Source organism: Coturnix japonica, chromosome 15, assembly GCF_054131305.1.
Source record: "Coturnix japonica strain WE chromosome 15, WE-NBRP24, whole genome shotgun sequence".
NCBI lineage: Eukaryota > Metazoa > Chordata > Aves > Galliformes > Phasianidae > Coturnix > Coturnix japonica.
In genome coordinates, this window is record NC_140677.1 from 9829039 (window position 1) to 9854831 (window position 25793).

The 25793-nt window shown below is 45.5% G+C and overlaps 1 long non-coding RNA gene across 16 annotated transcripts in view; it reads right to left on the minus strand.

Moving 5' to 3' along the window:
• The window catches only part of LOC107320007 (uncharacterized), a 75958-nt gene that overhangs the window by 2984 nt on the left and 47181 nt on the right, over nt 1-25793 (minus strand). For 13 of the 16 annotated variants that reach the window (XR_014934608.1, XR_014934609.1, XR_014934611.1 and 10 more), the window contains 5 exons: nt 25062-25229; nt 19610-19839; nt 14884-15402; nt 13510-13654; nt 13183-13394 (listed from right to left, as the gene is read on the minus strand). This is a non-coding gene — a long non-coding RNA (uncharacterized LOC107320007). Of the gene's footprint in view, nt 1-13182; nt 13395-13509; nt 13655-14883; nt 15403-16487; nt 16740-19609; nt 19840-25061; nt 25230-25793 lie in introns of all 16 variants that reach the window. The other 3 variants (XR_014934602.1, XR_014934599.1, XR_014934601.1) reach the window with 3 other exon arrangements.

Consider the following 25793-nt stretch of genomic DNA (forward strand, 5'->3'; position numbering starts at 1 on the left):
TGTGTGTCAGTAATCAAGTGCAACTGAAGCCATTGCATCCTCTCTGTGGGTGAACAGCCACAGACCTTGGAGCAGTGAGAATTTGTCCCCGAAAAGGATTTCAATGACCACAGGTCCAAGATACTTCAGCACAGCATACAACTGAGTATCCATTTGCAACAGCCTCTAGCCAAACTTCTTAGAGATAGATGATGATGTTGAGATCAGGTGGGCTGGCAGAAATGGTGTGTGTTCAGCAAAATTCAGTATCCTTTTTTCCCCTATAGAAATTACTGCCATTTGAAGTACCCAGCAGTGGCACTATAAGCCAGACCAGCTGTGTCTGCTTAATTAACTCAGTGCTCAGATGAGGTTGATTCACAGAAAGAGGGTGGAAGGGATGAGTCAATTGAGGTTTTCACCTTTTTTTTTCCCCTCAATCTGTGCTGCTCTGAAGGATTTTGACCAATGTCTCCCCAAAGAACCCTATGCATAATATCAGAAAGCTTGAGAGATTTACCCTTGGTGCGACCTTGAAGTAAGCATTGTACTGACTTCAGCATCTGTGTGAGGAGTAAACAAGAAGCCCCACAGAGGGATACCAGCTCTCAGCAATGAGTTTCAGCAAGCATCACAATGAGCTTGCTTGGTGTTGGAAAGATTGCCACAGCCATAAAGCACCAGTTTAGGCCTGCATTGGATTGCTACTCATCCCTTAGCTTTCTGGCCTAGAAATACTCAAAAGCAAATGCAGTGTACATTGCTTCTACTGTGTGTGTTTCCTTCCACACAGCATGACCAGTTCCTCATTCTTCATCTTGGCCCTGTTTAGCGTATCTCATGCCAGAGGCTGACCCAGCCGAAATCTGTGTTTCCAGCTCTGTAGAGAGAATCGCACATCTTCAGCTTTTTTGTTGCTACTGCCTTTTTAGGAGCAGGATACTTTAAGAATTCTTTCATTCTTTAAACCTTGCTAAGTCGTAAGTGATGAGCAACGACCCATGAAGGTCGAAGCAGCAATGATTCTTGGAGGATGTTCTACTTGTTGGAGCCAGTTATTCCCCTGAGACGCAGCACAAGAGTTGGATTGCTTTCCATACAGCAAACATGCACACTGCCAGATCACAGTCTTGATTATATCTATATCAACCTGCTTAAAATACCATTGGCTGCAATTAAAGTACAGACACGGACCAGATGCTGCAAGCTGCGCCTGGTAGTTCCTGCTTCCAACACAGAACTACTTCAGCATCAAAACTTACCCTTTGTCTTCCTCTTCTCTTCCTGACATCCTCTGTGAATGAAAACAATATATTTTCTGCTAACTTCTTTTCATTGTGGTGTCCCTGCAACTTCTGATGGTCTGGTTCAGGCCTACCCCATTGCACCATCATCCCCTTAAAACTAAAAGCAGGATGCTCATTTCAGCACATCTGCCACTCAGTCTTTTCTCTCTCTGAGAATCAAATAAGCAATAACCCACATTGCTCCTCCTCTGGTGAGCAGAGCTTGTGATGCTTGGCCTGGGGTTAATTGTAGGGCTAACCAAGTTATGAAAAAAAAAAAAAAAAATTCTGGGAAAATGCAGAAGATTTCTCACTTGGTTGGACCAAGCAATCTTTCTTTTTAAAATTCATTGTCACAGGGCAGCCAAACAGATCTCTCTATCACAAGATATGCTTCTCCTTCCTTGCAACTTCAGGCCACAGTAGACATGCATTTCACTCTTACCTTTTCAGAAAGTTGGCTCAACTTTCCTTCTGCTCCAGTGGTGAGTCAGGGGAGGCCAATCAGCAAGATTCAGAACACTCTGCACTCACTGTAGCTTGTCAGCTCCACTCATAAGAGAAACTCCACAAGGGAGGGATCTCCAACCAGACAACCTCCCTCAGTGGCAGTCAGCCCTTAAATGAGGTCTAGGAGAGGTGCAGCCAGGCTCCACCCTTCCAGTACACAGATGAATTGCCTTCACCTGTGCTCCCAGGGCTGACCTGGTCCTTTCCCCAGGTGCTCAATCAGTGGTTCAGGCCATGACTCAACAGTTACCTTACACTGACCTGTGCCAGAGCCTCACTGCCCTTCATTTAAAAATTTCCTTATATCCAGTCTGAATATCCACTCTTTTAGTTTAAAATCATTGAAGTGATCACCGAAGTAGGAAACTGTAGCCAGAGATTTCCTAGTGCTTCTGGCCCAGTAATGTACCCTGAAAAATCCAGTTAAAGACTAAATCTGATGGAGCATCCCCTATTGCTCAACTACCCTTTAAAATCCCATTACTGCCTTCCCAGTTTTTCCTTATACCTGAACTGTTCTGACTTCTGCTTCCCCTCATTCCTGTTCACCCTGCCCGTGCCTTCACCCAGCCTTGGGGAGGATGCTCCATGCAGGAAGGGAGGATCCCCTGCCATGTCTTAAAGCTATATGTGAGCCAGTGTGCTCCACTGGGAGAATGAGTGAACACAGTTTTAAGCAGGGAGTATGTTAGAGGGAAGAAAAAACAGGAGGAGGAATAACAGCACTGCTGAATTTTGGCATCCCGATGCTGTAATGGCCTACAGGGCTCATGACAAAGCCCCTGCATGTGCTGCCGAGCTGCTGGCACAGTGTGGAGCCCAGCTGCCCCGTGGTGTTTGCACACAATGGGGCAACGCCTCCCTTCAGAGCACAGAAAATGCTGCAGAGAGCTACTCCTCTCCAAAATGGCATCAGTTTTAAAGGCCACGTGATAGAAGCTGGTCCTTCACATCAGCTCTTTTAAACCACCTGCTGCTCATCAGCTGTTGGTGAAGAGATGGCCAGACTCATCCTTGTACCAAGTCCCCTGTTCTGACACGCTGCTGGACACTGCAGTGCAGGAAGGGCTCTCTTCTAGGGAGCAGGGTCGATGTTGGGGTTTCAAACTGCTTTATAAACTTCTCAGTTAAAAGCCATTGGAGGAATGTAAAATATTAGTGGTATTTTAAGAAAATGTGTGGGTGTGTAGACACAATTAATTTTCCTTTTTTATAGGCCTACGTGGAATATCTCCACCTCCAAGGAAGATGTCTAGGACTGTGCATAGCTGGCATCCCAGAGCAGGGCACTGTTAACAGAACGTGCCATTGAAATTAACAGTGTGGCCAGGCAGTGTCATCCCAATAAATGGTCACACGTGTGAGAGGCATCAGGCTGAGAGCCTCTCTGTCCTTCCCAGGCTGAAGCAGCTCGTTCTTCCTCGTTAAATGCACACGGTAGCAGTCGTAAGGGATTTTTGTCACGTTAGTCCCCTAAGATCAGAGAGGAGCTGATGTGACTGCGTAGGATTAAACAGCAGTGGGTATGCGCACTCGCGTTCATGCAGGCAGCATGTCTGCTCTCGTGCTATGTATTGTTATTGACACACTGCACCTTAATGGCTATAATGTCAATGGGCACTTTGGGACCTTTACTCGTGGATTATTAATGCATTAGTCCATAGCTTTTATGGGTTATCGTGTCAAGAGTGGTAGGAGTGGATGCCTGCAGTATATGGGCAGAATAAAGATATTTCTTAATCAGAGCTGTGTACATAGCACAGCTGTGTGCTAAACCTTAGAAGTCCCATTTGCTTCTGTGCTGTACCTGCTCCCAGCATGGAAACAGTGACACCAATGAGGAAAAGGGGCTGAAAAAGCACTCCCGGGAAAGGAAGAGAGCTCACACTGTAATGAGGTGGTTGTGCATTGCTGTCCCAGGCTGGGGGAGATTATTTCCTGATACCCTGCAGCATGAAGACTAATAGGCTCTTTATTTTATTGTTAGGAAGTGCAGGTGCTGCTTTTATTTATATAAATGTGCTCTGCTCACTTGGCTGCGGGCTTAGCCCAGAATGAGCCCTCCCATAGGACGTTGGGGAGAGGAACTTTCTCACACCGTTCCTGCCCAAAGCCAATGTCACACTGCGTTTGAATGCGAGTCCTTTTGAATATGATGGAAATTGCAGGTGCTCAAGGAATGGAACCTGCTATTTTAAAGGGTCTTTTTGAACACAGCATGATTTGCAGAGGAGAGTGATGCCTGGGTGTAAGAGGTTGCAACCACACTCTCTGGATGGTCTTTTCTTGGTACATAGAGCATGTATGAGAACTGTTCCAAAAGTAATAATGTTATTGTGCTCTATCTGCTGTGATTTTTAATGGAAATAAACAGGAGGCAGTACTTTTGGAGCAATCTACATATATTTGCAAAGCCTTATTTGACAGAATATGGTGTTGAAAGCTGCAGGTGAAGAAGTATAATGTGCTAAGGCTCTGTGAAAGGAGCAGCAGAAGGACAGAGGAGAGAACACACAAGTGTGGTCAGAAATGTCCAGGCTGACATTTGCATCCAGGACAGGACATTGGCGTATTGAGTGATGGGCAGCTCAGCTGCAGTTATGCAATGAATGTAAAGGGGTTTGCTTCCAGCAAGAGTTGCCATCCTTTTATAGTTGCTACTGCTCCTCTATGATGAGACCTGGAGGAATTATCTGTGTAATCAAACTGTTGGGCAATAAAAGCCATAATCAGCCAATACCAGAACCCAAAACCACATCACAGGTGTTTTTCCTTCTGTTGGGAGGGGAGAATACTGCTAACACATGAGCTGCAATGGCAAGGAGCAAGGAAGAGGCACTGTGGTCTGATCCCAGGGGCTGCTGTTCTGAAGAGCTGGAGGTGAATGGTGCCATGACGGGGAGGAGACGGAGAATCTCTTGTTTGCAAACTGGTCCACATCCTTCAGTTTCTCAACTTCTCATTCCCTGAGCTTCACATCTCAAGGAGGCAAAGAAATCCCTCTGTTTTCCTGATGGTGCTGAGCAGAATTTGAGTTTCCATCATGTCATATCTGGGCCATGGGAAGGCCCCTGCTTTTATTGTGTGACGACACGGAAATTACCAAGTAATTACAGGATTATGCAGCACCCTGTAAATTAAATGTTACCTCTTTACCTTTTATAGAACAAAAAATAACCATGTAATTACCTGGTGAATTAAGCTGCTAAGGTCTCGTGGTAATTATACACGGAGTCAAAAGCTCCAAGTTCTTCTGGTAGTTACAACTAAAGAATTATCTTTCATTTTTAAACATATGTTGCAGTTGGATCCCAAAGCCTGCACATTTCCATTTTAATAACGCTATGGCCTGCCCAAATGAGAAGAGGCATATGTCTCCCATCTGAGTGTGCAAATAGAGTCAACATATATATATAAAATAGATTGGACATATGCAAAAGTGACCCAGGTTCATACCAGAGAAATTATATGGACTGAAATGGAATAGCAACACGATTAGTTGGATGATAACGTTTAAAATTGTGTTTAGTTTCCTAGCACTGGAACCTGTTTTCACAGGAAGCAACTCAGCATGATGCTATTTTTAATATCCACATGTGATTGTATTTTGAAAACAGACAATCAAAGCAGCCATCGGGAAGCTCTGTCCCCTTAATGGAGGCTGGGGACTTGCAGCACACATGGCTTTGCTGTTCGGCTGAACACCTCCCAGCACTGCTGGGAAGATACCAGAAAGGTGCCTGCAGCTGCTGAAATACAGGTCAGGTTTTTACTTGGCATGAGGTTTTGCAACACATATCAATTGCCAGCTTTATTCTGTATGTCTTCAGCTCTGGTCAGTGGCTACAAAATGCCTTTTCAGTCTTTTAAGATTCAGGTGTTTATTTCGCCTGCTCTACATAACTTCTTTCTTCTTTAATTTTTAACCAGAAAATAAAAGCAGGCTGAAATGTTTCAGGTTTTCTTCTCCTTCAGCCTTTCTCCTTCCAGGTTCATAGGAACAGTGTTCAGAAAAATCCCAATGAACTTCAGCAATGAAATAATAACTATGTCCTCTCTTTGCGTCTCTCTCTCCTATGTGTGTCCTGACAGATTAAAAATAGGCATTTTTATAGGTCCCAGAATCAGATTCCTTGGCTTCGTAATTTTAGATCCCTAAATTAGAAGCTAGGGATGTTACGGTATTCTGAGCACCATCTGAAAGGTGCTGCATGCTCACCTCCAGCTCTGCAAAGAGGCATTACGTGCTCTTCCTAGCTAATTTTATAACTTGCTTTGAAATATGCAGCGTGTTACATAAGTGCTCACTGTGGTAATCATGGAAGAAAATACCAAACCAAGTTTGGAGCTGGGTTTCTCCTTTAATGAAGCTTTGCACTGACATTTTAACTATTAACATTGTGTCTACAGTTTCTATTGCAGACCTAACTATTTCACCTACAAGTCATCTCTAATCCAAACAGTAATTGCTCCAGGTACAAAATGAATTGAAGTAATTATCTTCTAATCTATTTTTTCTTATCATGCATTTATTCTCATTTTGGTTCCAATGTGATCAGCAATTCCCTCTGCTTTGCTATGTTTAAATCCTGCAGTAATGCTGCACGCTGAACACAGTAACGTGCATTTGCTTCAAAGAGTCATTTGTATCCCCTGTAAGCAGGCAGGTTTTGCTGGAGAGATGCAGTGTTTCAGGGCAAACGAGCTTTTCTACATGTTTGTTGCATGACATTTTTTCTCCTTGCGTCCACCGGTGTTTGTAGTTGCCATCCAGCAAATATTACAAAGAACCCCTTGGGATTAGATGAGAAAATGTGTGTGTGTGTATTGGTGGGGTGGGGAGGGGAGAGAGAGAGAAAAAAATCACACTGCATCTCATTCCTGGTCTCTTGCGTAACATCCCTTCATCCTGACACAGATTACTGCCAGCATTGTGCTCGCCGGTTCCTCTGCCTTAATAGCCTTAAGTCTCATTCCGAGAGAGATCAAAGGGAGAGAAGTACCGAAGGGCTTACATTCAATTAACAGGAAAGGGGCAGGCTTTCGACGTGCTCAGCAGAAGCTCTGATTGCAACAAACTGCTGACTGCATATCATGTACTATCGCTATCAGCATGTGTAACGCCAGCCCTTTCCCTGCCATGCTGGAAGGTGGTCTGGAAAGGCAACTGGCATTTCTGTGCTTTTCTAAGCTTCATGGGGATGGAGGAGGCTGGTGTGACCCGCACCACCTTGCAGGGATGCTCAGGAGCTGCTTTATTGTCTGAGAGCTCCAGAATGGAAACTGTCAGCCCCTGACCAATGCATTGGACAAACAGGATGCTTAACGATGAGCTACTCATTTCTGCCCTCTTACACAGACCCTCAGAGTTGGTGGCTTAGCCTGCAGCAATCAGGAGTCCTAGGGCAACAGAAGAGACTTTTGACCCTTACTGTATATTTAGAATGTATTACAACAAAATAAAGCCCTTCTTGTTTCTCAGAGCAAACTGCCTTTTTCTTTCCACTCTCTGGGTATCTGTGACATCCACAAAATCCAAATGAGCATCTGACAGCTGCCTTGTACCCCCGTGATCAGGAGGAAATGGAAGAAAGGGGCTGTCCTATGTTGGCCCTATGCACAAAGAAAGTGGGACTAGACACTGCCACCAAGATATTGTATCATGAGGACCAGAAACTTCTCATTATGGCAGCCCCAGGACGCTACACTGATGGTGGCCCTGTTTTACAGCTTTTCCATTTTGCCTCATTAAAGGTAGAAGAGAGCTGCAGAACGTGCAGCTGGATCGTAAACACCAGGAAGGAAGAAAACAAGTACATAAAAAAGATGAGGCACGGAGCATAGGGATTTTACTCTTTGAGCACTGCAATAGCACATCCCATCTACTGCACTGCCTGGGCTCACTGCTGTTAACATCAGGTACATCACAGATTCATAGAATGGCTTAGATTGGAAAGGACCAATCCGTGCTGTGGGCTGGTTGCCACCCACCAGATGAGGCTGCCCAGAGCCAAATCCAACCTGGCCTTGACCATCACCAGGGATGGGGGAACACGGAGATCTGTCTTTTCCCCAAGTTCTGCATATGGAATCTAGGAAAGACCCATGTCCCGAGTTTGATGTTACTTCTGGGATTTTTGTAGTATCATTTTTTAGAGCTCTGAGACAGCGTGGATTCCTGTGGGTATTAGAGCACCCTATGCACCAAGCTGATTTCTGGGATAACCTGCAGAGAGAGCTCGGGTGGGCTGCCTACAGCCCTGCTTTGCATCCTCTTCTCTTTCCTTCTAACACAAACACTGCAAAGCAGGAAGATACACGTACACACAAATCATCAGTTCCAAGGGATTCCGTACTCGCTCTTGCCAGGAATATTCACTGCTACTTTAACCTTTCAAAATTTCCTGCTTTACTGTGGGAAATGACCACTTCACACATTTCTCACAGGTTAACAGTGCTATAAAGAGCTCAGCTGGTCAGCAGAGTCAGAAAACACTGAAAAGGTCAAAGCATGCAAGTGCTACAGTGGTTTCCCTCTAATTTAGAGCAGCCTGTGACCTTCACTTAACTCCTACTTTAAATGATTGCAAATTAAGTTGGGCAACTTAACCTGAGCTTTAAAAATCTAAATGAATTGAAAGATGAAACTCTATCAAGCAGCTTTCCATCAATGTCAGACAGTGTCCTCCAACACACGTACACCAGACAGACACTTCTGCCTGTGAGCCTTACTCATGCAGCTGAAATATATTCAAATAAAGCCCCATTAACTCCCCCAGCACTAAATGACATCCATGCATTAGTACCACTGCATAGTTGTCCTCGTGAACAAAGGCATATCCGACCGGAGCTCTTTTCTACAAGGTGTTTTTTAATCTTCTTGGCTTATGCAGGACTTACAGCTATAATATATGGTGTTTGCATAGCAGTCATAGCAAGGATTTCAGCACTGTAAATCCATCACCTGCTTTCCATCGTCTGCACACTGGCGCTCATGCCAAAGCTTTCAACTCCAGCAGTACCCAACCTCCCGGGCTCTAGGGACCAGCTGCCCACCAGTGATTAAATGCAATGATGAAACAGAAGAAAGCTCTGTAGCAAAGCATCAAAATCTCAAAAGTCTCAAAGCTTCTCAATCTCATACATCAGGTGACAGCAGAGTGAACCTTGCTGTGGGGCGCTGACTGGAAGAGCTGTGCTTGGGGGCCTCTGTGGGGCCCCAACCTCTAAGCAATCAGGAGCAGCAGAGCTGGAGGCTGCTGCCTATGGCAAGGGAATTGGATCCTCCAGTGGCACCACGAATATTTGTCCATTAACGTGAAGAGGGGAGTCCTGGACGAGGTATGGGTTTGTACATCAGCTCCTCCTTTTATATTCTTTAATGTGGCCTTTGTTTCCTTTTATTTCCTGCATATACACCAATCTGATCCTTTGTTATTCCACAGCAGCTAATGTGAACAAAAAAATATTTGCTGAGAAGCAAAATCAAGAGTTCCATTATTATTTTTCCAGCCACGTAAATCCCAATAACTGTAGCTAAAGCAAAGGCACAAAACACATCTCCACAGAAACATGCAGGAGAATCAGAGAATCATGGAATTGTTTGAGTTGGAAGGATCCTTTAAAAGCCATCTGGTCCAACTGCCCTTGCACTGAACATGGACACCCACAGCTCCGTCAGGTGCTCAGAGCCCATCCAGGCTGACCTCAGCTGTCTCCAGGGATGGGGCACCCACCACCTCCCAGGGCAGCCCATGCCAGAACCTCACTGGTCTTAATGTACAAAACTTTTTCCTTATATCCAGTGTAAATCTCCCCTCTTTCAGTTTAGGGGAAATAAAACCACATCCCATATCCCCTTGTCCTGTCACAGCAGACCCTGCTAAAGAATCTGTCCCTTTCTTATTGACTCCCCCTTTAGATACTGAAAGGCTGCTAGCAGTTCTCCCCTGAACCTTCCTTACATTCTACAAAACAAATTCTTAATTTCACCAATAACCCTTTTTTTTTCACCCATTTCATTGATACTGAGATAGGGCAGCAGTGCTGAGGAAACAAACTGTCCTGTGAGCATCTTAGATTTGCTCAGTGCCATGGTCCAGAAATGGCTGCTCAGTGTCTGATTTACTGGCCAAGAGGATACTCTACTTTCTGAATTCCCATGGAGATGGCCTGATTTCCATAGCAACTGGATTCTCTCTCTCGCCTTTCCTTTTAACAGGTAGAAACACACTTACATCCTGAAAATGCTAGATTGTTCTGAGTATTTTTGTACTTTCAGATGCTAGTGCACTTTCTGGACAACGTGTTGAAATACAGGCACCTTCATTATATTTTTGTATCCACCTTTTGAACTGGCAGTGACATTATCTCCCATCCCCTTCTCTTAAGACTTGTTATGATGTGAGTACGAAGTATTCCTTTTTGCTTTCTCTCTTCTCTTATTCTTCATTACCATTCCAATTTTCTGTCGGACAACCTGCAATGCAGGGTGATGGCTGTTGAAGAAAGCTCTTGGGGAAAAGAGGGTATTGATAATATCAACCAGCAGCAATAACGAAAAAGCATGTGATGTATTTCTAGAGAGAGAGGTTGGTAGAATCTCTGCTCCAAAGATGGATTAAAAATGCATGCTATAATTCAGCATGTCAGATAGGAGCTCATGTTGGCAGTAAGTATATACATTTTTTGTCACCCGTTTGCCATGTTTTTTAATGGTTTCACAATTTGATTTTGTATGCTAACATGAAGTGTCCTCTTTTTAGCTCTGCCCTTCAAGTGCATCTGCCCTGCTTCTCCTCTCTAGACTTCAGCTTGAATAAGTACAAAGAACAAACAAAACCCACAAGGAGCTGGCTAACCTGGGAATTTCTTACAGCCATTGTAGAGGGATTTGTAGGGAATAAAAGAGAACAGACCCTGCAAACCATCTCCCTGAGGATCTGCAGAGAACACTTACAGGACAAGAAGTCACTGAAATGGGCTTTTGCTTAACATGGCAGTAACATGGCACATCAGTCTGGTTCAGAGAAGGGAGTGCTATATATGCCATGAGCTGTGTGGGAATTTCAGTCTTAATGGGTAGGGCTTGTACACTGATTTGGGTTTGTGAAAGACTAGAGAGCTGAATCGCTCTGGAAGTCACCTGGATTATGTGCAGCACCGTAGTGCCTGGAACAAAAAAAAGCAGCTGTGTGGCAATGTGTGACAGCACAGTCAAAAGGAGGAGAGCAGGAGGTGATGAGTGCAGACCCCATGTTTGCTCAGGTGGCTGCAGTGAGTGGAGGGCATTCCTGGCAAATGGAGCCTTTTGGGGCCCCAAGGATAAGGGCAAAAGGAGCAGAGAGGCTGAGCAGTGCTGGAGCAGACACACATCCCCTTTAGCCACAAATCACAGAAATATGCTGTCTGCACTGAGGATGAATTTCACAGATACCTTTCACCCAGCAGTGCAGCCCATGTCTCACTGCCACCTCTACCTGTGCACACACTGCCCTGGCTCCCTTGAATTGGCACTGAAATAGAGCAGCCCAAGTTGCTATGAGTTCCTGACAGCACTTTGCCAATGCACTGACCTCTATTATGTTTTGAAACATGTGAGGTTACACCTCTCCCCATAATCTCCAATCTGATCTGCAGACCCTGACCCACCATCATACAAGGTTTTCCCCACCTCTCCACCATGAAACCATCCCTCCACCCTCCTCTCCCCCTCCCCAGTTAATGCTGAGAGCCAGGAAAGAAAGCATAGCAAATTGAAATAAATGAGAGTGAGAGAAGGAAGGGGGAAGCAGGAGGGGGAGGCAAGGAGAGAACTGCCAGGTTCTGTAACTTTCAGAGGTCCCGGGGGGAGCAGGGGGGTGGCAGCAAGGCCAAAGCCTGATCCTCAGTGATGTCAAGAGCTGTGTACCCTGTGACCTTCAGAGCACTTAGCACTGATGAGGAGCATCTCAGTGATCAGAGGGGGGCAGGAAGGGCAGACAAGCGTGTAGGAGTAATGTGGGTAGGGGGACTGCATCTTTAAGATGGTGAGTAGAAGGGGACTGGCACCACCACAGGTCACTTGGACCATCCTGCTCCTCCCAACCCCACCCTTTGGGCTCCTCAGAGATGCCAGCCAAGGGCCCATAGAGGGCACTGATTTGTCAACAAAGCAGTGAGAAATTACACATTTGGGTAAAAAAAGGCAGGCATGAAGGGCCCAGCATCCTCCTGCAGCTCCTGTAGGCGGGTTATTTCTGAGTTAATGATGGACTGCTTCTTTTTTTACTTCTCTGGTCTCTCTCGGAAATGCAAACATCGTGGGGAGGTGGGAGAGGTGGCTTCCCCTTCCCATTTGCTCAAGGAGCAGATGGCCCCACAGCTGATTTCTCCTTGCTTCCCTCTGTCAGTAAAAGATACGTAACCTAGCTCTGAGAATACCACTTCTTGGCAAAGATGTTCCTGAAAAATAGCAGGGAAATTCCCAGTACTGTGATTTCATGCTTCTCCATCCTCCTTTTTTCGTTCTTTTATTCTACTCACAGAGACAAGGCTCACAGCTATGGCTGGGTTCAGTTACTCAGAAGCCACAGACAGTGCTCAGTCGATGCCTGGCACAGGGAAAGTCCAAGGGGAAGGCTGCAGACCCCTCACCAGGTCAGCATCTTTTGGGGCAGCTCAGTGATCAAAACCCAAACTCACCATGGATCCGTGGCATGTTTGTGGAATTGTGAAGAAGAAAAAAGTCCCTCATTGACCTCCCTTTCCTTCCAGCTCCCAGCTCATCCTGTTCCTCCTACGCCAGATAGGAGGCCCATTAGCAGTAGCTCTGCTGCAATGTCTCTTTAAAGGAAGTGTCAAGAATAAAGATTTACCTCCAGGTTTTGGAAGACAATTATTGCACGTTAATTAAATATGAAATGACACTTAAGAGCATATCCATTGCCTTAACAGCGACTCTCTGTAATAATAATAATACTTAGCACTTACATAGCTCTCTCCATCTATATAGTGCTTTACAAACATTAACTAATGAATCCTCACAACCTCTGTGTGAAGCTAAAGAGGCTGCTGACATGATGGGGAGGGTGGAACAGAGATGTATCATGGGAATAACCTCTTGGCCTGCTGATGCTGCTGTTTTCCAGGCTTCTATGCTATACATTCTCTCCCCTTTCTGCCAGCCTTCCCTTAATCATGCTTATCTCTGTCACCATGCAGTGGGCACATTGCATGGTGGACATCGGCAGCACAGTGAGGTGGTACCAACAGTCACTGCTGCAGAAGGACCTGATGCTCCCCTGGATTTGTCTGCAGCTGGAGCTTTTTGGATGGGACCATAGGAAATACAGTTTTGGCTTTGGATGTAAACATCTGTAAAATGCAAGAGCCCAGAGTATGATTTTGAGCTGAAAGACCATCTCACCTGACTTGTGTGCCACTGCAGGAGCAGATATTCCACCAGTAGATGTGCTCACATCGCTCCTTCTGAGCTCTCTCCATGCTGGTTCATCTTTCAAGATCACTGCTTGACCTGGAGGGGACAATGGATGCTCCTCGAAGTCTGTATTTTCTATTGCATTTATATTTTCCTCAGTGAAACTGCCTCTGATCATGCAGTATTTTTGCTGGAATAATCTGGGGAGAGATAGGAAACAAGCTTTATTCTCCCCACAAGGACAAAAGAACATGACTGTCCATAGATTCCACCACCATGTTCTGAACCCCATTCTCAAGACTTTCCTTTCCCTACCTCTCTCAGAAGGCCTGTCTCTGCTCTGGTTTTTAGGCAGCAAAGCCCAGCATAGCCCATTTTTCCAGTGCTATTCCAGTTTTTCCCCCAGGAAACATTGATGAGGCACTATTTCCATGCCATCTTCCACATAGAATCATAAAGGCTGGAAAAGACCATAAGGTCATCAAGTCTGACTGTTAACCCATCACCAACATGCACATTAACCTACGTCACTCAGTGCCACATCACACATCTGGACTGTCTCACCATAACCAGGGGGACATGAGAGGAAGGACAGTGGCAATGTGTGGTCAGGGCTGTTCAGGGAGAAGAAAGTAATTGTCTGTCCCTTTTCACGTAGGGTTTTCTGCCCAGTCTGCTTCCAGACTCTTTTTTTCCCAAGCTCATTCCTCTTTAAAAGGTAATAAATATTCAAAATGTACTTGCTTAGATTAACAGCTACGCACTAACAGCTTCAGCACCTACAAAGACAATGCCTGTGCATATCAGCTGAGCAGTTGTCAAAATGCATTGCTTGTAACATTAAAGGCTGGTTTGGAAGGAGGTCTCAAGGCTACACTCTACAAAACACCCTGCATTGGCCAAGGGGGAAAATAGACAACGTGACCTAGAAAATCTTGTCATCTTCAAAGTTTCCCAGTTCTGTTGCTATTTATTTAGCACTGCAAGCCCACCAGATCTGTTTCCAAGTCGTTGAGGGTTGTTTTTGTCTTCCAGAAATGTCTCAAGCAAGCCTCCGAGTTTGAACATGCTAATATTTTCAGACATAGTCAAGTCAGCACCAGTGATTTCAGCTGTGTTCCCAGATAACTCCCTGGTGGGCTTCTGGGGGTTGCATTCAGATAGGAATAGTTTGCTCTGTAGCTTGGTGCAATATCAAAGATTGCCTCTGATGTTAAAGAGAATCTAAATCTTTCTGCATATATCACAGTTATCTTGTCTTTCTGCACTGAAAAGCCCTTGAGAATTGAGTAGGAATATACATATAGTGTGTGAGAAGTCACCTGTCCAGCCCTAAAGGTACAGACTGATGGAAGCTAACCTCAAAAAATCTATTTATGCCTCAGTTCTTCCTGTTACAAAAATTGTCTTCTCCTGCTTTTACTTTGCTTTGCAAACTCAGCCCCAGACATCAGGGGCTTTTGCAAGATCAGCTGATAAAAATAATTCTGGCACCTTCTTTTAATCACAGGCAAGTACAATAATGGAACTAGTTTGGAGGTTCCCCATGAAATGCCCTCATGTAGAATCATAGAATGTCTTGAGTTGGAAGGGAGCCATAAGGGTCATTGAGTCCAACTCCTGAAGAAACATAGGGCATGACCCTGAGACACCTTCCCCATGCATGAAGAAGGATTGCCCAGCATGTACCTGTTGATCTGCACCCGTACAAGACAGCGGCAAAACGCATTTGATCCAATTTATCCAGGGCTCTTCCTTCAAACCCCATGGGCTTTCTCCAGCCTTGTGCCCAGACTGGTTGAAAACAGCAGCTCTCCCACCTCATTCTCAACCTCAACGCCTACGTAGTCTGGAGCTGGGCTCTTTCTCCTCCTTTACGAGTTAACAAATCGGCCGTTCCCTGAGAGCGGATAATTTCTTCTTAATGGTAGCCATTTCTCAGCACGTACTTTGGCTGCCAGCTTTTGAAGGTAATTGCATTGTTATTTAGGAAAGTCAAAGGTGCATTCTTGCAGAGAGGCTCTGGCTGCTAGCAGGCATGGAGAGGGCTGGCCAGGAGGTGGCTTGGCGCTCTCTGTTACAGCAAGGTGTCACTGCAGGCAGCCAGGAGACAGGGATGGATGTGAGTCTCCCTCCTGCTTCCTTTTCCTCCCCAGAGATGAATCAGTAGAAACTGTTTGCTGTAAAGTCCAGATGGGTATTCCAGTGCTGGAAATACACAAAACAAAATGTTCCTTTTCTGATAAGAAAGTGATGTCACGGATGACCTTATTAAAAAAGGTAAAAACACTTGTTTACTTAAAGCACTTGCTCAAAGAGAGCAAGGGGAAAATGTGGCTTTAGGATATTTTTCTTTCTTCTTTCTCTTTCCTTCTAAATGAGATTGAAATACAGTTTCACATTTGCAAGGCCCAGTGCCCTTTCTGCCAAGAAATCCATTGACAGTCCAATCAACAGACATGTTCTGGTTACAGGAATCAGGCATCAGTCAAATGCTTGAAAGCCAGATCCAGCAAGTGCAGCAGATAATAGTATTGAAAACAGCCGGTGGGGGAGATGAAAAAGTAATTGGAGTATAGGTAAGAGCTGGTATAAGCAGGATGGATCGGCATATTGCTGACGCGAGGAAGGGTGGAAGCAGGAGGGGAGAGCTAATGAGAGGGGTCATTGGAATGATAGAAGTTGCTGGATGTGTCAGGCTTTTGTTTTTTGAGGACTGAGAAAAGGATTTATCTGTGCAGAAGGCAGCCCATTCCATGGGATTTGGATGCACAAACAAGATGACACCACAAGAGCTGGTTCAGCCTGGGGTTTTGCAGGATAGGTGTACAGTGAAAGGCCATGCAGCATTCATGGGGAAGATGATGGGGCTGGACTGGCTGTGCAAGTATCCATGGAGGCAGCTGGAGGTGGTTTTCAGCAGGAATCAGAGCAGAGTTAGCAGACTTAACACAGGGCAAAGGGGTTTGGGCAGCCCCATGCAGTGGGGGCTGTGACCCCCCGGGGGGACTCATTACTGGGAGCAAAGCAGTGCTGGGCTCCGCATGCTCGGGGCTGCATTGCTAAACACAGTCGTTTCAATCTCGGCAAGCTCTAAAATCTGCTGATTTCATCCTGAATGTAAAAATCTAGAGAAGACAGGAGTGAAAATGAACACAATAGAATTTGATTGTATGGACTGTACCTCCTAATATATTCCAGAGCCCTCGCTACTAAAATACCCAGGCTCTGATTAGAGCAGTGAGTGCGGGACAATTACTCACTTCCTATGGGTAACATGACGAGAAAATTACCTGAATTCCTTGTAAATCTGTAACCCTCTTCTGGGACTCAGCACTATGGAAATCACAGAAAGGGGCTGTTGATCTCATACGCTGTGGTATGCACTCCCTCACAAACCGGCTAGGGTGGGTTCTCCATACATTTCCCTGCCCTGTCTGGTTCATTTCTGTATCCCTTTAGATTCACCTTCTCTGCCCCATTGCCCCAGGCTTTCAGCTCCATTTCCTCAGCATTTTCAGGAGTTGCTCACTCCTGGGCTGGGGCTGGTGGGGGAGACAGGGAAAGAATTGAACAGTCTGTAAAGACAGCACAAAATATTCCAAAGTAATTCAAATCCGACTTGAGCAAGTGATAAATGAGAGCAGCATGGCAGTGACAGGTCAATCAAATATTTATAGAACTTCATCCATTAGCATTGCAGCAGCAGAAGGAGGCAATGAAGTCAGGGTGTTCACAGACCTGTGATGGGAGCAAGGTGCTCATCAGCTTCCCCCAAATCTGCCCATGTGCTTCTGTCTTCTCTCTTGTCCTGGTGGGCATAGGGGAAGGCAAGGCAGTAGGAAGAGCTAAAAGGGTGCTGGCATTATGCAGCACTGTATTTTAGAATAAATTCCTCTGATCTCCTGGGGTGGATTAATGTATCTGCATACTGGCAAAGAGATCCCTGTACCAAAGCAATGAGAAAGCAAAGTGCTGTGTGTAGGTGTACACGTGTGTGTGTGTGTGTACTGGCAAAGGGCACTGGGTTTTGCAGTTCTCTGGAAAAGTAGTTGTTACAATCAGTGAAATGCCAGAAAAGGTTAAAGCACAACAACTTTAAACCACCCAAGGAACCTTAAGGAGAGAGTAGAGTGGAATCGGAAAGCCTATTTTTAGGATCACATGTTATGATTTGATTAATATTTTAGGAGGCAGTTATCATATGCTAAGAAGCTGACAGATTATTAGTAGCATCCTAATGTGCCTACTGTCAGGGTTGTAAGGAAGGGATCCTGGCCAAATTTCTACCTCCTCACTTTTCATCAGTCCCATAAGCTAGGGGTGCAGAGCTGGTGGGGGAAGGACCACCCTGGGGTTCCAAGTAGTAAAATAAGAGCACAACTTTAAGCACAAGAAGGATGTGAAGGACATGGCTAGTGGGCATGGGCTGATGACTGGACTTGGTGATCTTACTGGTCTATGATTCTATGATTTGGTGATTGCACTGGAGACTCTCTTCAGCCTGTGGATATCCTGATAAACATAGTCACATAACTGTGTGTCATGCATCCTTTCTCAAGGATCACATTTCCTCTGGCAATCTGGGCTTTGCTAGGAGTGGTCTACACTTATAGACAGTGCTTAATTTGTGCTAGATCTGTGACTCATCTGATACACTTTCTGATACTATTCGTTCAGCTCCCGTGAATTCAGGAGGAATCTGGGAAGGGAAATGAGCTCTTTCTTCTTCATTCAGTGCTCTCTGACAAAGTTTCATTCATCTGCCCTGGGAGCAGTCGGGGTGCTGTGTGTCAGAGGCAACCATTCAGCCAGGGGTGAGGCAGGGACGGCACTTGCAAACAGCCCATTTGCTGGAAATTGATGATCCAAAGTTACATGGGGGATTTGTATGAATGGAAGGAAAGACAGACAGTAATTGGGATCGGTGGGTGAAGTGTCAGCAAACAGAAGAAAGGGATACTGTGGTGACAGTGATAAATGCTAGCAGCTTTTGGTCTCATCTGGAGGAGCGAATTGGAGTGAAGACTTTGTAAAAGAGAAGGAAGGAATGAAAAGACAGCGGTCTGATGGATGTTACAGAGGAAAAGGGCTCAGAAAACAAATATTCAGCTGAGTATTTTTAGGGAGTGATCGGAGGCAAAGCACAAGGTCTTTCCTCAAGACTGAGAGGTCACTGTGTTTCACACCCCTGGGAATAAGCCAGCAGGTTGGAAAGGGGATCCTTTTATCAGGTCCTCCATCCCTGTGCTGGGTCATCTCCCAACCCACCTTCATCCTCTGGTGGCCCTCCCATGGGATCAGATACCTAAGAACCCCAGAAGGGTGTCCAGGACCGAGCAACAAGGCACCCCACCAGTGTGAGCTCCTGGCAGGCCCTTGCCCACTGGATGCTTAGGGCTGCTGTATTTTTGTCAGACACCCCACCAGAAACAAATCAAAAGGAAATCTGCCTGCATACCCAACTAGTACAATAATAAGGTGTCATTTCTAGCACCATTTCTTTGACCCTTACCACCATTCCAAAATACATCTCAGATAGAAATGGCACCTTAGCGCTGCTGATTTTAGAAACATTTTGCTTTGGAGGAAGGACTCAGCACAGAGGTGATTATCCCTCCCCTTCTGGCAGGTTCAGGACTCAAACAGCTAGCAGGGAATGTCAGAGATGAACAGCATGTAAAAGAGCTCCAGCAAATGCTCCCTCATAGAGCACCGGGACGTGCCTCTGTCCTGCTCATTCAGACTACTGGGGATCTTTGCCCCTTACAAGAGAAAAGCTCCTGGCTGAGGTAGCACAGACATCCATCTAACATGCCCGGAGACAGCAGTGCAGTGACAGGGAGAGGGACTGATTCTGCTGTCAGCAGTGCCAGCAGAGTCAATGGGATTCGATGTTTACTTCTGTTGTGCTGCCTCACGCAGACACTGATAAATGTTATGAATTTTAAAAATTGAGATTCACATTAGTTTCCTCTAACTCCTTTTAGATTTTCTGCTTAGCTTTATTAAGTGGCTTTAAAAGCAGTTGAGCTGCTCTGGCTTGCAGCACCACTGCCCTGCCTTGTACCTCAGGAACAACACCAAGCCCAGAGTGCTTGAGGGGAGCTGGAAGGCACGGGGGATTGTAGAGTCATAGAATCATAAAGGCTGGAAAAGACCTCTAGGATCATCCAGCCCAAACCCAGCCCACCCCCACTGTGCCCATAACCACATCCCTCAGTGCCACATCACCACAGCTCCTGAACACCTCCAGGGATGGTGACTCCACCACTCTCTGTGCAGCAGTACCAGAGCTTCACAACTCTTTCTGAGAAGAACTTTTTCCTAGTACCCAACCTGAACCTCTGCTGCAAGCTGAGACCATCACCTCTCATCCTTCCACTGTTTCTCAGGAGAAAAGGCTGACACTCACCTCACCACAGCCTCCTTTCAGGGCACTGTAGAGAGCAATAAGGTCTCCCTTGAGCCTCCTCTTTTCCAGAGTGATCAACACCAGTTCCCTCTGCCGCTCTCCACAAGACTTGTGCTCCAAACCATTCACAGCTTCATTGCCCCCCTCTGGGCACATTCCAGGTCCTCAGTATCTTTCTTTAATCTTCCCACTTCCTTTTGGAGGGATGTGCCACCAGGCATTGTGCAAAGCTGAAAACCGAGAAATACATCTGATCACCTCAAATACAGATAGAGCAACATTAATGTCAAAATTTTGTTTTCTGTGTCTGGAAGGATCATACAGACAGAAATGCCTGGGCACTCCCAGGTGGCAGATCTCAGTCTGACCTCCTGCACATTACTGTAAATTGGGTTCAGCCCCAATGCGGTGAACTCAGCATCTTCCTGACTTTAAGAGGCCTGATCGAGCTTCTTCTGAATCAGTGAGAAGATGCCAACTAATTTTGGGATCAGTCTCTGCAGGCGCTGCTGTAATATCCATAAGCTGCAGTAAAACAATCCATATCTCTTCTGTCCCACCCCAAACCCTGCTTGCCACCTGCCATTTCATTCTGCATGACACAATTATCATTTTTAATAATGCCACTGCATTTTCTTGGCTATAAAGAGCTCTGGAGACCCAGACTGAAAGAAAAGCTTTCCCATCTCCTCTTCTCCATGCCTGCAGGTGTATCTGTATCATAGCAAGCCCTTCGTAAGCATCTCTTCAAAGACACTTACAGCTTCGTCTCCTGCAATCTAGATGCACTTTTGACACTGCTAAATAATTATGCAATTACAGAGTAAACTGGTGGTGGGAGATATGCAAGTGGCACAGTTCTGTGCTGGTGATTAAAAACAGCAGTCCTGCCTATTGTGAGCAGCGGCAGCAAACCTCTCTCAGATGCCTAAAAGCTGAAGCAAGGAGAAACTGGACCTGATATGGACCTGATATGGACAGTAATGCTGATTTGTGGGAGATAGAGACTTACTTACTTGGGTTTATTTTCAAAGAGTTGACACTGCTCGTCTGCCAGAGACTGGGACAGAGATAAAAGCTGGAGCTGCTCTAAGCAACCAATGGCAACCCAGCGCTGCAGGATGGGGATTTGCCTCAAGGGACTTAACCTTCTTCCCCTATTGGTATTTTATTTTTTGTCCATCGATTATAATGAGATGGGAGAGATGGAAAACTCATGTAATTCTCTGTCCTTAAGGCTGTGGCCTGGGCAGTAAGTGCCATCTAATTTAATAAGGATACGTTGCAAGCTGATTCATTTGAGCTCTCCTCTATCCTTTGGGAGCCTTATTGGAATAAGGAGTGCAGAAAAGAATTGAAACTCCCTTCATTTGAACAGGGATTCACAGCTTCCCAAGGAGTGGGTGATGCCTGGTGACCACAGACCCACCTCAGAAGGGCTCATGCCCCTTTGTGGGCAGCAACAGGCAGAGCTGGTCAAATCCAACAGCTGTCTCAATAGCCATGTTGGGTGCAGCAGTGCCAGCCTCCTCCCCACCACCGCTCTTCACTTTCAATTACATTTCCTCAGAGCCCACCTATTAAGATAGGAGAAGAGTACTGGCTGCAGAAGTGGGCTGATGTGCTGGGCAGCAGTAGCAGCTGGGAGATGGATCCATTACAACCCAAGATGAGGAGTCTTCCCATCCAAATCACCTAACTGGTGCAGATAGCATGAGAACAGTTTAGATAGGAGATTTTATTCAGATGGCATACTAAACTTATTTTTCCTTGAATTTAATTTTAATTAATTGTGCTGCCAAGGGTGAGCTGAAATGGCCTCTGTTCTTAATTTTTTCTCCCCATGGTGGATGTCCTTAAACTCCGTCCTATAATGATATGATTGCAGCTTGCAAAAAGCCAGTCTGGATTTATTATTCTGCTTCTTCCCTTGTCTTCTCTAATCCTAGAGAGAACATTGCAGTGACTGCTGGTTAGAAAATTAGTTAAGTGAACTGTATACTGTATTCTTTGCCTGTATCACTCCTTATTAGGGAGAAAAGATAATACAGTTCCCCCTCTCCCCTCTGCTCACCCTGCATTTCATCTACAGCTCATGTAGGGAACATTTCAGCTGACTACTGCAGCCTGCTTGCCAAATGATGCACATCCCAAAGCCCTTAAGTTAACTCTGGACTTTTGGTGAAAAGGGAAACAAGTGGTATCACATCTGCAGAGCAAGATGGTGGAAAGACCTGCCACTGATGCATTGATGTTAAAGAAACAACTCTGCTGGAGTCGATTCTGCACCATGCAAGCAGCAATTTATCAGCTGTCTCATGTATAAGCACTGCCTCTCCAGGCAGTATTTGCAACACGGCACTACAGTTTCTCTTTGGGAAGTCCTCTAACCAAACATTCCCAAATTGCTGGGCCCCAAAACAGAGTGGTGCCATGATGGTGAGCTCTACCCCATGTAGGCACTGCAGCTTGGCAGCATGATTTCTTGTCATCAAGGTACTGCCCACTATGGAGAACTCCTCCTTCCTCCTCCAGATTGTTCAATCATCACATTTGGAGATCAAAAATATGAGAGGGCTGCAAATGGAGCCATGTACAAGGTAGCTGACCTCTTCAGCAAAGTGTGGACAAGACACCCTACAGCCTGTTTAAAAATATTGTCAAAATTAAACTGTATGTTTAGCGGGTAGAAAGCCAGAAATGTCCTTGTAAAACATTATTGCTATGCAGTTAATAGTGGGTTTTGCTTGTCCACACGGACCAGTTAAGGGAAGGAATTTTCCTGAACTAAGCCAATTTATTACACAGGGGCAATTTTAAAAGAATATCTGACAAAGGGGTAGATGAGCCTGTTATGAGAATAAACTCCCAGAGAACTAAAAGTACAGCCCCAAGGAAGGCCAACCTGATAAGAATGGAGAGCTATTAAATGAAGATACTCTTTGTGTTCCAAATCCAAATATATCTCATGCAAGAGAAGAGCTTTCTAAAACAAATCCCTGTGACAGATGAAGGATTTAGGCACAGCCAGGTTGCCTGTTTAATGAGTTCCCAGCATTTACCCCACTGAGGGAGGAGGACCCAAACACCACTCTTCAGAACTTTTTTCACGTGGATTATAGCAGCCACAAATGACAGAATACTAATTTTGCCTTGTTACCTCCTTCACAGTTCATCTGTCCTACTTTTTACTTATAAAGGAATGAGTAATTCCAGAAAAAAAAAAAAAAAAGAAAAGAAAAAAAAAAGAAAGCTTCAGTATTTATAGATGCTCTGGTCTCTTTTGGGCTCAATGAATATATGTGAGCCATGAGCTTAATTGCATATTTTAGGCACATATGTAATTCTTCAAATGTATCAGGAAAACCTTGCCTCAGAGGTGGCTCGAAATAAAGTCATACACTCTTTCCTGCATTAGGCCACAGTCTATCCCGCAGGGACCCCTTTCTGGTTTGTTTCTGGGTTGCTAGGAATCACTGGTGAATAAATGAAACTCCCGTTGGTATTAGCAGAGGCAAAATCTTGGGGAACTTACTAGGCTATGCCTAAATCCATATCAGATGGGCATTAGGAGCAGTCTTAAAAGCATATAATGGCTTGGGTTGGAAAGGACCTCAAAGATCACCAAGTTCCACCCCCCAGCTTTGGGTAGCATTGTCAATTACTAAATCAGGCACCAAATAGGTTACCAAGGGGCCCATCCAACCTGCCAGGGATGGGCATCCACAACCTTTCTGATCTTCATTCTTGACCTTGTTTCCCTTCCCTTGGCACAAAGCAATCCTCTTTCCCCAAGTAAGTAGCACAAGAGACGCCAGCCCTGGGTACTAGCAACAGTCCAAGACAAGAGTTACTTTAAATCTCAGCTGAGTTTCCAACTTCTGCTCTCCTGAGCCACCAGCTATGGAAATTTTTCATCTCTGATAAAGCAGATTAGCTACTGGAAATGTCAGAGAGAGGCTACAGATGGCTGCACTGTGGGGAAATATTTCCTTGCTAGCCTGGAAGCTGCTGAACACCAGACCCCAGGAGAGATGCTCCACAGTCCATTGCATAAAGTGACTTGGCCTGTGAGGCTGATAACGCAGAAACACCCCGATGTGCTCTGCTGGGGGAAGTCAGCTAACAGCAGTGACTCCAACCTACAGACAGCTATGTAAAGAGGCGGGGTAGGATTTCTTTTTCTTTTTCTTTTTCCTACTTCCATTTCTTTCTTCTTTAATTTTGGTAATGGATCAGAGTCAAATGAACAACATCTGGCAATTAGCACATCCCTCGCCTGGCTCCGATCTGCCACTAAGTTCTGAGTGTTTGCCTTTCTTTTTAAATGGGTGGCTGTCAGAGAGAATTAAATGGTGCCTAAAGAAGCATGCAGACATTATAATTAAAGGCACGCCAACCCTGACAGGTAGCGAGGAGTGGAGTTCAGAATTTCAAATTTTCATAGGAAAGGGGGCTGTCATCACACGCATGTGCAGTTGAGCTCCGTGTGTTTCCCCCAGCTGATCTATCCCCAGGTGCTTTTTATACACCCATACTTGCAATTAATTGTCTCTTCGCCAGCTCCATTTCAGCCCAGTGCTGCAAAAAAGGAATATACTTTAAATCTAGAAATAAAACTGGAATCCATTAGCTGTGATTGCATGTGCTTCTGTAGGGCTTTGCTGTTAACAAGGATAGAAATGATTTAATGGAAAACAGAACAGGGAGCATAAACCTGCCAGCACACGGAGCATCCTGAAGCCATGTAGACTGTAATCCAGGGCAAATGCCTTCCAGCTAGGAATGACATGCCTGGTGCTCTGGGCACTTTCCTGCCAGGCCATATTATTATAATCATGATCTTCTCTTGCTCCAGGATTTTTTATTTTGCTCCTAATTCAAACAGGGCCAAATCCTCCTCCCTTCTGCACAGCCCCATCCAACTCACAAGCCCAGATGGCTCTTTTAAGGGATAAAGGGAACATGGAAATTGGGTTCATATGATCGGCTTTGACCCCGGCGCTGAGAGGAGGGCAGACATCACAGTAATAGGATCTAACCTAGCTTCACTGCCTTTCCCAGAGGACTTCAGCTCTGGGGCTGCAAGCCCAGCATCCTTCCTGCTGTAGGCTTAGGGCTACAATTTATAGCACAGACGGTGGCAATCACTGCTGCCCTATTGGTCTCAGGACCATACTGGTCTTAATGGAGGTGGGCAGAGCTGATGGGGTGGGCTGTGCTGCCATATAACTTCTGTTCTACCAACTGCAAATTTAGGTATCATACGAGGCAGAACCTGCAGATAGAATACCCACATCTTCCCTTCTAAATCGGTATCTGCCACAGTCTCTACTGTGTGGTAGTTTTACCTGCCACCTGGGCAGGTGGACAGTGTATCTGCTTTGCACACCTCTTGTGCCTCTTTTCTTCTGTGAGGGGGAGGAGGGATGTCCCATTGGTCCGGACTCACCTGGTACGTCCATGTCATGGGATGGAACCTGGGGCAGCTCAACAGGTTGTGACAGGTTGCTTCAGCACTAGTAATAGGCTTAGCGAGCAATGCTGAGGGCTCAAAACCAGGCTGATTGGTGGGACTGTGCTCGGGAATAACCTCCCTGTCTTCTTGCTGCAGAAATGGCTGTAGATGAAAAATGACAGAAGGAATGTAAAGCTGGAGGATAAAAACCCCAGGGATGGTGCTTCTCCCCCTGTTCCATACCTCCCACCTTGCTCTCTGCCTTTCTCATTCCACTTCTGATACCTATCTTTTTTTTTTCACCCCCTGCTTCCCTGGCTCTCCTCCCCAATCCCTCTCCTTCTCTCTGATGGATGGAACCATTAGCAGAATCACTGTAAATAATGTGTAAAGTTAGAAGTTACAACAAGGTATCTCATTAAAGCCGCTTCACTCATCTTACTTCCCAATTAATGTTTAAGGCTTCGCTGGAATGCGGTGACAATATGTCACAGCATATCATTGTGGCAGGCGACAGGAAGTTAATAACCCACTGGCCCTTAAAGGAGCCTTTAATGTCAGCTGCAGAGGAGTAAATAACATTGGTTTCTCTCCCACAGCCTGTCCCCTCCCCTTTTTTCTTTTTCTTCTTTTAATTCTCTGCAAGAATGAAAGAGTTTGTGCTGAAATAACATCGTTATCTCATAAACCCATCTCCCTGCAGAGGCAGAGCACAAAAGGTGTTGC